The sequence below is a fragment of the Xenopus tropicalis genome, chromosome 8, assembly GCF_000004195.4.
Source record: "Xenopus tropicalis strain Nigerian chromosome 8, UCB_Xtro_10.0, whole genome shotgun sequence".
Classification (NCBI taxonomy): Eukaryota; Metazoa; Chordata; class Amphibia; order Anura; family Pipidae; genus Xenopus; species Xenopus tropicalis.
Genome location: NC_030684.2, coordinates 117992595 through 118006319, shown reverse-complemented (window position 1 = coordinate 118006319; position 13725 = coordinate 117992595). Strand labels below are relative to the sequence as shown.

The window sequence follows — 13725 nt, the reverse complement described above, 5'->3', positions numbered from 1 at the left end:
AAATGTAAGCAGCATGGGCACCTTCAGGATGAATGCGAGGCCGTCTGCACAAATTGCGGCAGTAAGGAACATTCGGGTATTGAGTGTCCTAAGGGTAAGGAGTGCAGACTTTGTCAGAAAGTCGGACATACTTTTTGGGGGTGCCCTCTTAGGGTACTCAAAACTGTCCCTACTGAACCTGCTCCTGTTCCCATTCCCATACCGGTTTCTGTGCCTGCTCTTGTTTCGGTGTCCTCTGTTCCTGTGTCTCAACTTCCAGCTGTAGAGATACCTTCGGAGAATGCAGAAATGTTACTCGATCCGAACAGTGAGGAATTCCAAAGACAGTTGACAGCAAAGCAAAGGAGACATCTGAGGCGACAAATGAAGGCCAGCAGGCGGCAGACAAAAGTACCCCCCCCTTGGTAAAGGGGTTGCTGGGAATATGGATGATGCCGAGGTAAGCAGTCATGTGCGGTTCCTTTTTCTTCTTCTGTGGCCCGGAGACATCCAAGAGTCAGCAACTGGCCATCTCATCCGTGATGCAAGCACCTCAGTTGATTACAGAAGACCCTTTTTTAGAGGGTCCGATGGAGGATACTGTTAAGAGCCTGCTGTAGAGCTTCATGTGTCCGATTTGCTGCAATATACTCCAGTCCCCTCTTTCGAGGGTTTTTCTGATATCAATGAGGGTTGTAGTTCCCCTGTTTTTACACTCTGCACTGTTGATTCTGGTGAGGTAGAAGAGTTTAGTTCCGGTGACATGGAGTGTCTGACTGGTAAAGATTAATGTAGCCTCTGATGTTGATTTGCTTTTTAACTTCTTTTCTTTATAAATGGAAATGTCATCATTTAAAAGGTATTTCTTTTAATGTAAGAAGTTTGTTGTCTGATGTTCGGAGATCTGCTCTTTTTAGTTTATCTGTTTTAACCGCATCTCTTATTTTTACAAGAATGTGGCATCCCACACAGTCTGAATTATAAGAAATATGAGGATGATTGGGTTTATGGTCCTTCGGTGTGGTCTGGGTCCAACGGATATTCCTCTGCGGGTGTCGCTATACTTTTTAAGGGGAATTTTACTGTTGATTTTAAAGAGATTTTACCAGGCAGAATTTTATTGGTTAAAGGTTTTATGAATGGTATTAAATGGCAATTTTTAAATTTTTATGGTTCTCCAGACAAAGTGGCAAGGGCTGAGACGTTAGAAATTTTACCTCCTTTTATTGATAACTCTTGTCCTTTGGTTTTAGCTGGTGATTTTAATTGTGTTCTTAAAGGGGAAAAACATTTTATGCAATCTACCAGTCGGAATTATGACAAAACATCTGCTATGTTAAAAAATATTTTAACTGATTTTAAGCTTATTGATGTTTTTAAATGTTGTAATAAGGATATACCTGAAGATGGCATAACCTGGAGCAATGCTTTGTGCAGCTCCAGAATTGATTTTGTTTTTTCCTCCGATAATGTTGAGCCTGTCAGTTGTGATCTTTTAACCAATGTTTTTTCTGACCATAAGATTTTATCCTTTTATGTGAAGAAATCTGCCTGTAAAATGAATGTTTCCCTTTTAAATGATGCTGAGGTTAACAGATTTTAAAAACTTTTATGCTGATTGTAAGAAAAAGAAAAACCCAAGTATGTCCTTTGGCGTTTGGTGGGAAAGTATGAAGAAAAAAAAAATCAAATTTTTTTTTTATTGATGTCGGAATAAGAAAAGCTGAGCAAAGAAGGGATTTCTTTGCGGTTCTTAACTGTCGTTTGCAAACCTTATATAAAATGAGGAATTATGGTATTGAGGTTGCGAATTATATTATTGAGTGTAAAAAAGAAATTACTAAATGCCTAGAGCAAAAAGGGAAAGAGGTAATTTTTTAATTCAAGAGTCAAACTCATTGAAGAAAATGAAATGCTCTAGGTATTTTTTTAAGAAAAAGGTTGAAAATCGTGAAAAAATTGAGGGGGTATCTGATTTACAAGGTATTTTAAACAAGGTCCATGGTTTTTATTCTGAGCTTTTTAATGAAAAAGTTATTGATGAGAACTTTGTGAAAGATTCTCTGAATGAGGTTGAAAACAAACTTGATGAGGTGTCCAAGAATTTTTTAGCCAGGTCTTGAAATGAACAAGAGGTTTTAGAATCAGTTAAGAGTTAAGAGACGACGGTATACCAATTGAATTTTATGTAATCTTTTATGATGTTCTTAAAGATGATTTATTTGCTCTTTTTACTGAGGTTTTTAATTCTAAAGTTTTACCAAATTCTTGGAAAAAAGGTGTGGTTACTTTGCTACATAAAAAAGGTAAAAAGTGTGATTTAAAAAATTGGAGGCCAATAACTTTGTTGAATTGTGATTATAAAATCTTAGCAAAAATTTGTGCTAATATACTGAAACAGGTTATTGAGAAACTTATTCATCTAAACCAAGTATGTGGTGTCCCAGGTCGAAGTGTATGGGAAAATCTTAATTTGGTAAAGGACATCATTGAGGATGCTAAGGTTAGGTGGTGTGATTTGCAATTTTATCGGTCAATTTTGATCGGGTATCTCACTCTTATCTTTTTAGTGTACAATGGGTGTTCCAGACTCTCTTATTGTGTTTAAAATCTTTTTATACAAAATTGTTCTAATAGGATTTTAGTCAATGTTTTTATGACGAGGGAGGTTTTTTTAAAACCTGGGGTAAAGCAGGGGTGCCCGCTTTCCCCTTTACTTTTTATATGTGCTTTAGAACCTCTTATGTGCAATTCGTAAAGATAAGCAAATCCGGGGTGTTTTTTTACCAGGTGGTGGTGGACTCGAGGCTAAAGTTTCTGATTATATGGACAATGTGGTCTTTCATTGCAAAAAAATTTTAGGCAAATCCAGTTTTATTGTTGTGCTTCCGGTTTTAAAATTAACTTAAGAGTATAATTTTAAACCTTGGAAATCAGGATTTAAGGGACGTCCCTGTGCCAGTATCAGATAAAATTACGGTTTTGGGTGTTATTTTTAATCATTTTAATAACAGTTCAGAAAGTTGGGACATGGTTGCAAATAAAATAAACCAGAAAATCTGCATGTGGGGTCTGAGGAAATTGACAATGGAAGGGAAAATCTTAATGATCAAAATGGTGATTTTACCTATTTTATTGTATATAAGTTTGGTCTTTTCTCCTCCTGATTATCTTTTAAAGAAAATCACAAAAGCTTGCTTCAAATTTTTATGGAGTTCAAAAGCTGAAAAACTAAAGAGAGAAATTGTTATGAAGTCCAAGAAAAAGGGGGAAAAGATTTTCCAGATTTTAAAGGCTTTTATCCTTATTAGATTTTCTTTGTTTTATGTTTAAATGCTCTTTTTAAAAATCACTATTGGTCTTATTTTATTCGTTTTAATAACAAAGTTTCCATACTCTTACTTTGTCTAAGAATTATGATATTTTAGAAAAAATTGTGATTTTATATAATTTTAATGGGAAAGAGCTGAAAGTTTTATTGAATGTTAAAACATTGTTAAAATCTTTAAAACTGGAATCTGTAATATCTTTGGTGGGTAATTTTAATAAAGCTAAAAGTAAAATGATTTGGAATATGGTGAATTTTACACATTGTTTTAATTCTCACAAAGATTTTTCTTGGATGTGTATTCATCAATGCCTTCCAATACAGGAGAGGCATGGCCAATACATCAAAATGTCCACGTGACTGCTGCAGCGAAGAGGAATCCGTCTTAAAGTTTTATGGACTTGCAATTTTGCTAAAGATCTATGGACTAAAATCACTCCTCTTTTACTGAAGATTTTAAATTTTAAGCATGTGGATTATTTTATGATTTTATATGGTCCATTGGAATGTCTCTCTTCTGTTTGTAAAATTATTGCATGGAAAATTAATTGTTGCAAAGAAGTATTATGGAAGGCAAGAAACATATTACTTTTTAAAAATGATGTTTTATCTGTTAAAAACATTTTAAGTTTGGCTTTTAGTGAAATGTATTTGTATTACCCCTGCTTGACAAAAAACAAAATGTTTTACTAGCAAAAAAATGGTTTTTATGTGATTGGTCTTTTTTTATGTAAATCTTTTGTAATTTGTATTTTATGGCTATGTCCCTGTTATATTTTTCTATGATTAATAAAAATAGCGTACCTCTTTGTTAGGTACAGCTAATTTAAAAAAAAAATCTGTCCTTATCAGTTTAATATCTGATACGTCCCCTATCTGGGGACCATATATTAAATGGATTTTTGGAACAGGGAGATGGAAGAAGAGCTTGCTCTGTCCACTCCACGCATCGACCTGGTATTGCAGTACCTCCAGGACCGGTGCACCTCTCTTATTCAGTTTGAAAAATCAGAAAAAGAACGAATCTGCAGCAGCAGCACAACAAGTGCAAAGAAATAGCAGCAACAAGCAGCCCAAGGAAGGAAAAAAAAGAACTTTGCAACACTTTGCAGGAGACAGTTTGCTGTTAATGTCGTCATCCACCCGTTTTTTGGTGTGATGCCCTTTTAGCTGGGACTCGTTGCAGGAGCTCGTTGTGTGCTTGATTGTGTGCGCCAGAAAGAGGCAGGGCTATGTAAATGTTGGCTTCTGGGAGAGTGGTGAAGTTGCTGTTGCGGTGCTGAGTGTCCGCAAAAGCAATGCTAGAGGCCCAAAGAGGCCAGAGCCAGAGAAGGTCTGTAGAAGATATTAGAGATGCTGTAATGTGGGGGGCTTGTGTCTGAGGTGGGGTGGGGGTTGGGGTTTTGGGGGGAGGATAGTGTAGGTGCAGGAGGAAGCGTTATGGCCCCTCTCTCTCCCCATGGAGGTAGAGCAAGTGAGGATCTGGGCCCGTCGGTGCGTGCGCAATTCGGGTTATCGCTTCTCGGCCTTTTGGCTAAGATCTAGTGTCTGAGTCATTGGGTGCTTGAGGACACCTTCCCTCGGCCTTCAGGCATCGGTGGTACTACCATCTTAAGCCGGTTGCTGCTATAGGGGGAGGGTCATTCTGAGAGCAACGAGAGGCAATCAACCACTCTAGTGGAAACCCTACACTGAGGGTGTAAACTAGGAGTGCGACATGGATACTGGAGAGGATGTCGTTCCGGCGTTTGCACGCATTAAGAACTCGGTCCGAATCATCGCAGAGGACATTTCGACTGGCGATAAGAAGTTGTCGTTCCTGGTTAATGTGATCCTGGGTGAATTTGGACGAGTACAAAAAGAGGAAATCCTCGCTATCCAAGATTACCCCAAGCGTGGGGTGTTTGACGTGATCTTCACTGGAGAAGGTATTTCTTCTAGTTTTTTTGCAGATTTTGGCTGACAACAAGAAGGACCCAAGACTGTCTGGCTACAGGATTTTCCCACATGTCCTGGAAGAGATAATTCTAGTGGTTAAGTCTTATTCTCCCTTAGGACCAGATCAATTTCCCTTTGCAGAACTAAGTAAATATTGTGACAAATTGACTTTTGCAGGTAAAATTCTCAACGAATTGGGCATTTGGACATCTAAGTACAAGTATAAGGCTAAGTTCAAAAAGGGAGTCTACCCTCTGGCGAGGTTTCGTCTAGGAAACGTCAACCTAGATTGTCACTTCAACGGGATGCCTATTTTTTGTCGAAAGTGTTGTGCATATGGCCACTCAATGGAGGACTGTAATTCATACGCAAACTGTGGTGAGTTATCCTATGCGGTGAAAGATTGTCTGCAAGCTAAAAAGTTTCTCTGTTTTCAGTTTGGCCATTTACATGCGAGCTGTCCGATGAGGGAAAAACAAGAGAATCAAGAGAAAGAGATGGTAGTTAATGTGGAGTATTCTGCGGCTTCTCCAGATTTGGGGGACTTGAGTGCCTCTCCGAATTTTGTCATTTTCAGTGACAGTCTTTCAGATGTGTCTAGTCAGGCAAGTGAAGTTATGCCGGTGTTAAAAAGGGAGATAAAAAAAGTTCCTGAAACATCACAGTTCTTCGATGTAAGTGACGGAAAAGAATATGATACTAGAGGTGAAAAACTATCAATTTTGGAAAAAGGAAGTCAGATCAGGAGTTACAGGAATTTCTTCAAACATGGTCAGATGAGGATGAAATCAGAGAGGTTAATATGTGTATTAAAGAAAGTGTCTCCGAAAAAAATGCGAGATATAAAGTGCTGACATATATCAGAAATTTGAAATAGCGCTGTTTTAATAAAAATAAAAATTATTATGCGGTTTTAAATATGATGAGGTAAAGTCATACTGTAGGGTTTATTCCTGCTGGTCACTTTATTTCTGAGTAAAACCTTATCTGTTCTTATCAGTTCAGATCTACTGAAGCAGGCTGAAGTCTGAAGATCTGAAGCTGAGGAAGAGAAACACCTGATCGACCGACCGACGGAGAATCATCGGAAGGACCGGCTTCAGAGACCGACTTCAGCTTCAGGCTGCACTTCAGGAAGCACTTCATCTGGAAGCGATCGACTGAGATTCAGACCTTCGGGAAAGAAGTCTCCGACTGAAACGACAAGAGGATAAAGAAGAAACTCGGAGTTCTTACTCTGCTAAAGAGCTGTACACACTTAGGAGTTTTTCTAAAAACTCCTCTCCCTTCCCTCCCTTACTCACTCTCTTTTCCCTCCCTGGGGCCATTGCACTGCTCTGAAGGACGACCCTCTGGGTCATTTGCATAACCCCGCCCACTCTCTCTCTCACTCTTCTTTTTCAGACTTTTCCCCCTTTTTTTCCCCCTCTCTTTTCCTTTCCAGACCCTTGGAACAGGAAGAGATGGCTCCGGCTACAGCTGCCAGCAGAGGGAAGAGCTCAGGGAAGAATAAGGAAAAAGTCTCCACAGGTTCCAGGAGCACACCACCCAGAACCGAAACCCCAGCCCAGGCCTCCGCTCTGCCTCCCAAGGCTACCCAGTCACCTAATCTGGAGCCATGGATGAGGCAGACGGTAGTACTGAAGCTGAGGGAAGTGGAAGGAAAGGTCCCGGACATGAGTACAGATGTGTTCGGGAAGAAAATGGTCGTGGAACAGGGCTTCTCCAAGGTAGAGACGGTAAGTATACAGACCTTCATCGGGGGTCTGTTCTACATAACCTTCGCCTCCATGGCAATCTGCAGGAGGTACTGGGAAAGGCCCGAATCCCCTTTTACTCGCTTTGTGGGCAACAGCCCTATTCAAAGAGAGGAAAGGCGGGCGATGGTCGCAATGCGAAACCCCCACACACCTGTGAAGGACATCATCACCTTCCTGACCAGATTCTGCACCGTCATCAAGGACCCCATCCATATCACAGACTCCAACGGCTTCTGGACAGGTAAATATTCAGGCCACAGAGGACATGGAACTGCTCTTAGAAGAGCTAGGGCAGATCCCAGTCAAGCTGGAAGATGTTGGAATCTCCGGAGGAGAGTCACCCCCCGCCCGACCGGAGTGGTAATGTATAACTGACTAACGCTAAAGGTTTTCTTTTTATTTCTTAACTAATGGGGTCTTTTAACTTATTCACCATTAATGTTAGGAGTATTAAGGACCTGATGAGACGACAGACCATCTTTGCATTTCTTGACAGCCAGAATTGTAATGTGTACATGTTGCAAGAATGTGCCTTTCCTTTCTCCAGGTCATACAAACACCTCATGTGTCAGTGGACCCATGGTCCCTCCTACTGGTCTGTAGTAGAAGTGTCCTGTAGGTGGCAGTGTTGTATAGGTAGTGATTTCCATGCCTGACCCTCATTCCCAGGGTCTGAAACCTGTTCTACCACCTCAGGGGTATAAACAAATGGTTGTTTATTGCCTTTAGTTTGCCTTTTGTTCCTGCTGGGCATCCATTTGTTGTTCTCTCCCATGCTTTTCCTTCCTGGACACCACCTTTGTTTATTGCTGTTTTGGTGCCGGCCTGTGGGTCTCCTCTTTTGTCCATGACAGGTGTGGCTGATTTTCATACCCCATTCAGGAGATAGACTTGAAAGAAGATGCATTTTATGAAAGGATAGCACTCTCTGTGGCTGTTACACTCCTTCCTGAGCCCGGAATCACTGTTAATCCCTTACATGGCTCATAAGTCCAGGAGCAACTCTGATATTGAATATTACATTCCCCCCATTTGTGTCTGAAGGACACACCCCAAAGATAAAAGGAAATCCTCTTCAGACTTGTGGCTATATCAGTGTAACATCCTTGTGCCAGAGGTGATTTACACTACACACACACACACACACACACACACACACACACAATCTTGTCTAATTAAATTCTAACACAAAGTAACAACAAGTAGATTAAACAATATCTAAAATTAAAACATACAAAATTATAAAACAATATTTTGAAAACTGACATGAAACTCATTTCAAATTTGAGAAGCAGTGATGTTTCGCTTGTGAATGATACATTACTCCTTTACATGTCCATCCTTTTGACAATTGCTGCAAGTTTCAGGTGACTTGTAGTTGATTTTCCTTGGTAGTAAGGTCTCTACTTTAGAGGAAGCAGTTTTCACCCTACTTTGTGCCTCCACTTTCATAGAGAGCACAGTGATTTTCTTATGCTGAAACCGAGTTACACAGCACATATAAACTTGTAGCAGAGTCAGCAAGGAGGATAACATTAGCAAGAGTATAACGGGATGTATGAGATAAATTTATAACTGTATTGGCTTCGGCTGAGTGCCCAAACAATGTCTCCCACCAATGACCCTTTGAATCCTTTCCCAAGAGAGTAGAAATTTTCTTTAATTCACTTTGATCATGGTGGATGACAATTGTGGCTTTAGCCTCATGTTGTTGCAGTTCCTTTAACAGGAATTCATCGCTGTCAAATTTTACCAACCAGTCATGAATTTTTTTCCCCATTCCTAAGTTCAGTGCTTTTAGATTCATGGGATTCTGTTATTTACACATGTGGTATTGTTTGGTATTGAGTATTGATAGCTGTAGGTTGGAGCCCTACTTATCAGTGTAGCAAGAAAAAGAAGAATTGAAATTTCTTATGCAGGATCCAAGGTTGATTGTATGCTGGTTCTCACTCCATAATGGATCCTGTAAATAAAGTCGCAAAATGTCGCAAAATGTTCGTTTTCCAATCTGAATTTTTCCAATTCGGATTCGTGGGTTAGTAAATGTGCCACTTAGAGATAGTGGCGGTTTACCCTCCTGTTGTTTTTCTTTCGGTGTCATATTACAGGCTGCAAAATGTAAATATTTCTGTACCTGTTCGAGGAAATTGTCCCTTTCTGCAGCTTTTCTAACAGGGGTGCTAATTTTGGGATCAGCTGGATGACTTAGATTCATAACTCTGCCAGTCATTAGCTGATATGGAGTGAGTAAAGTCCTTTTTGCTGGTGATCCCCTTATGGCCATTAATACCGCAGGTAAATGCGTTAGCCAATTTTGTCCTGACTGTAACACCATCTTTTTAAGTCTTTCTTTGATGGTTCTGTTCATTCTTTCAACCGAGCCGGATGACTGAGGATGATAAGGGACATGGAATTTCTGTTGTACACCTAGCATGTCACAAACAGTAGTCATGATTTTCCCTGTGAAGTGTGTTCCCCTGTCTGATTCAATAATTTTTGGGAACCCCCATCTTGAGAAAACCTCCTTCCACAAAGCTTTGGCTGTTGCGGAAGCAGAATCATTCTTTAAAGGTAAAGCCTCTAGCCATTTCAAAAATATATCTATAATGACTAGTAAGTATCTATAACCCCCTGGGGTACTAGGTAGATGTCCTACAAAATCAATTGGTAGGTTTTCCCATGGTCCATCAGCCACAGGCACTCTGGACAGGTCTTTGACCTTTTGGCCTAGGGTTAATTTGGGCACATATAAGGCATTCCTGTACTGTCTGGGTAACAGTGTCTTTCAACTTTTCACACCAGTACTTGGATTGAATATATTTTAGAGTACCCTCTATGCCCATATTGTCCTGTCAATCTGTGGTTCTCCTTTGTTACATCTTTTTGATGTTGACTGGGTACAACAAATCTAAGACCTTCTGATGTATTTCTTAATAAAATTTTATCTTGTAACACATAGTTATTTGCCTTCTCTGTGTTGCCCTTTTCTATTTCATTTTTTATTTCACGCAAAGCATCATCCTTAGCTTGTTCATCTGCTAAACAAGGTTCTGCTGTTTTTATTATTGGAAGGCATTGGGCCTGTATAAAATTTATATCCTCATGGTCTTGTTCCTCATCATACCTATGTTCTTCCCATGCCTGCTCCCCTTCAGCATCATAAGGCATCCACTTGACACCTATGACAGCTGCTTCTTTAGCCAACAAATCAACTTTGTTTCCAATTGTGATTTCGTCATCACCTTTTTGATGTGCTTTTACTTTTAATATTACAATTCTTTGAGGCTCTGTGTCTGCTCTATCCCATGTCTTTTAAGACTGCACTATGTACAAGGGTTTTCCCTAATGCATCAGTAAATCCCCTTGTGTGCCACAATGGCATGTATTCTGTCAGGGACCGGGTCACATAAGCACATCAGAAAATATTGGAATGGGGCCAGAACTGAAGTGTATGATAGCTTCTCTTACCGCCTCTAGTTCTGCCCTTTGTGCAGAAAAGCTTCTCGGACATTTTATTAAAATTTGTTCATTTGTCTGTGGGCACCACAGGGCATAACCTGTATGGAAATGACAATTTTCCAGTACCTTGAGCCATCTACCCATATTTCTAAATCATCCTGTTTTGCATTTAGTCTGAAAATCTCCTGTGATTTAGCTCTATGGGTCTCACCACAGTCATGTTGGTCACCTTTATACTGTAATAACTGGGGTAAGAGGTAGGTGGCATTATGTAAAATGGTAATGTTTCTGTGTGTTAAATCAGCTAGCCACCTTGCAACCCTTTGGGATGAGACTCCACTAACGGTACGCTCAAGGAGCATTTTAATGGGAGTATGGGGTGTCTGCAGAATTATTTTTGAAAACCCCACAACGTGTTATGTAGTTAGGATCGCCCAGTGAACTGCTAGCAAATTCCTAACAGAGTCATCAAAACCCATCTCTACTGGAGTAAGTACTCTTGAGAAATAGCCCACTGCATAGCACAGTTTCTTCTTGTGCTGCTCCTCTGAGCCCACGTGCAGCTTCTGGAGCTTTCTCTCTCCTCCTCCTGACTTCCTCTGCCAGGCTTTCCAGCTTTTCCTTTTCCTTTTGGTGGCTCCCAGGCTGCTTTGCAACTTCCTACAGCCCTCAGCTTACTGTTCAGCTTGTTGCTAGGCAGCAGCTCACCACACACAGAAACAGTCTCAGTGCCTGCTCCCCTACAGGGAACAGCAGCAGGAGGGGGGTAAGTGCAGGGACCCAGCACTACCTCCCTACAGAAGTTTTTAAAAATTATGTGCTTCCTGAATCTTGGCTAGAAGGTGTGGTGGTTTTAATTTTTAAAAAGGGTGAAAAAGATTTGATCAAAAATTGGAGACCAATCACGCTGCAAACATTTTGGCATCTAGACTAAAAGAAGTTATTAGTAATGTTATTGAGATTAATCAATATTGTGCAATCCCAAAGATCTATTACTGAAGCGTTGTCTTTAATAAGGGATATAATTTACGATACAGGGGAGAGAAATCAGAAATTATTAATTACATCTTTCGATTTTGAAAAAGCATGTGACAGAGTATTCCATAGTTTCCTTTTTAAAGTTTTAACTAGATTGGGGTTCCCTAGTACTTTATTGAACAGATTAAAAGTTTATACAATATTAGTTTTAGTAAAGTATCTGTCAATGGTTTGAGTGAAACAAGGGTGTCCACTATCGCCAATATTGTTCATTTGTGCAATCGAACCATTATTAAGAAGCATATGCCAAGATAAAGTGATTAGGGTTTTTTTTATTCCAGGGAGTAATGGTGCTCAAGTAAAAGTTATGCCTGTATGGATGATGTCTCGGTAATTTTAAAAGATACAATTAGTCTGAGAAGAACTTTGAGATATGTGGAGTGGTTTAGTGGGGTATCTGGCTTCTGAAATCAAGCAGTCTAATGATTGGAGAATGGGTTATTGATTTTGATGTAAGTTTAAAATTTTCTAGAGAGATTAAGATGTTAGGGGTTTGGTTTTCGGACAATGGTGGAAATATAAAAAACTGAGTCTTTGCTGGAAAGGGTTAAAAAGAAACTAAACTTTTGGCGTTTAAGGGAATTAACTTATGAGGGGAAAGTTTTAGTATTAAAACAAGTAATTTTACCCATTATTTTATATGTTTCAATGGTTTTTAGCCCTCCTTTTATTTGGCTTAAAAGATTTATTAGAGAGTTTTTTTTATATTTATGTGGGGGTCTAAAATGGAACGATTAAAAAGAGTGATGTTATATAAAGAATATATTTATATACTAAAATTTTAGCCTTTTCTCTTAAAATGGTTTTATCATCAGATACGATTTTAAGTGTTTATGATTTATCAATTAGCCTTTTTATTAAAAAAATTGGGATAATGTTAGATCATTCTAGACCTTATGCGGGAGTTTTACCAAAACAATAATATATTATATTAGAGAAGATTTTAGTTGAATATGACTTACAGAAGCTGCCCACCGATATTTTAATGAACCATAGGAAAATTTGTAAATTTTTGAAGTACAAGGAAGAAGTGGTTTTAATAGGGAATTAGAGAGATGTTGTGTCTAATTGGAAAAAACGTGTCATATTGTATGCTAAATGAACATAGGGATTTGGCGTGGTGTATTGTGCATGACTGTTTGGCAACTAGGCAATTTAACCATAGAAGGGGGTTAAGTAAGAAGAGCGGTTTGTCCTAGGAAATACTGTATTGTAGACGAGACTCCCCTACATGTTTTTGGAATTGTAGATATGCCCAATTAATTTGGAGAAGAGTGGCTCCTTTTTTTAAAATAGTTTAGTGGGCTACAATCTTTAAATTATGAAGTTGTTTTATATGGTATAAATATCCCCTTAGAAAATTTTAAAAATAGTTGGTTATTTATAAATTGTATGAAATATGCAATGAGGAAAGTGAGAAATATTTTGTTAATTAAAAGAGAGTGTGTCTTCGGTTGAACGTATAAAGCTTGGTTTAAGTTATTTATTTCTGGAAAGAAGTGAATTGTAAAGGGTTTTTAGAAGCTGGAAAAATTTGGAGAGCAGATGGATGGAATAAAAAAATATTTTCACAATGATGGAAAGATTTTCTAAGATCAAATATTTTAAGATTTTCTGATCTGAGTGAAAATAAATAAATAAATCTGTTCTTATCAGTTTAATATTTGATACGTCCCCTATCTGGGGACCATATATTAAATGGATTTTTGGAACAGGGAGATGGAAGAAGAGCTTGCTCTGTCCACTCCACGCATCAACCTGGTATTGCAGTACCTCCAGGACCGGTGCACCTCTCTTATTCAGTTTGAAAAATCAGAACAAGTGCATATCCGCAGCAGCACAAACAAGTGCAAAGAAACAGCTGCAACAGCAGCCCAAGGAAGGAAAAAAAAGAACTTTGCAACACTTTGCAAAGTTTGTCCGGTGAGCACGGAGGAGCAGTGTGAAGTGAAATGAGGCAAGGCAGGGGCAAACCGAGCTGTACTGTACTGTGAGAGAGCAGCACAAGCGGGTTGTATGCAAGGAAGGGAGAAGGAGAGAGTGAAAGAGATGGATAAGGAGGAGAAGAAAGCAGGACAGGGAAGCAGGAGCAAGTAGTCAGTGGTGTTTGTTGTGCAGCAGCAGCAGTATCAGGAGACAGGTTGCTGTCTTGGTCCGGACCCCTTTCAGCTGGGACTCGTTGCAGGAGCTCGTTGTGTGCTTTATTGCGTGCACCAGAAA

The 13725-nt window shown here is 39.3% G+C and overlaps 2 non-coding genes across 2 annotated transcripts; both read left to right on the top strand.

Annotated features, from left to right (window-relative positions):
- The first annotated feature begins 4109 nt into the window (after positions 1 to 4109).
- Positions 4110 to 4298, top strand: LOC116407337. Its single transcript, XR_004220284.1, has one exon. It is a non-coding gene; the product is annotated as a U2 spliceosomal RNA (small nuclear RNA).
- An 8806-nt stretch (positions 4299 to 13104) lies between these two features.
- On the top strand, positions 13105 to 13300 carry LOC116407347. Its single transcript, XR_004220288.1, has one exon. It is a non-coding gene; the product is annotated as a U2 spliceosomal RNA (small nuclear RNA).
- The last annotated feature ends 425 nt before the right edge of the window (positions 13301 to 13725 follow it).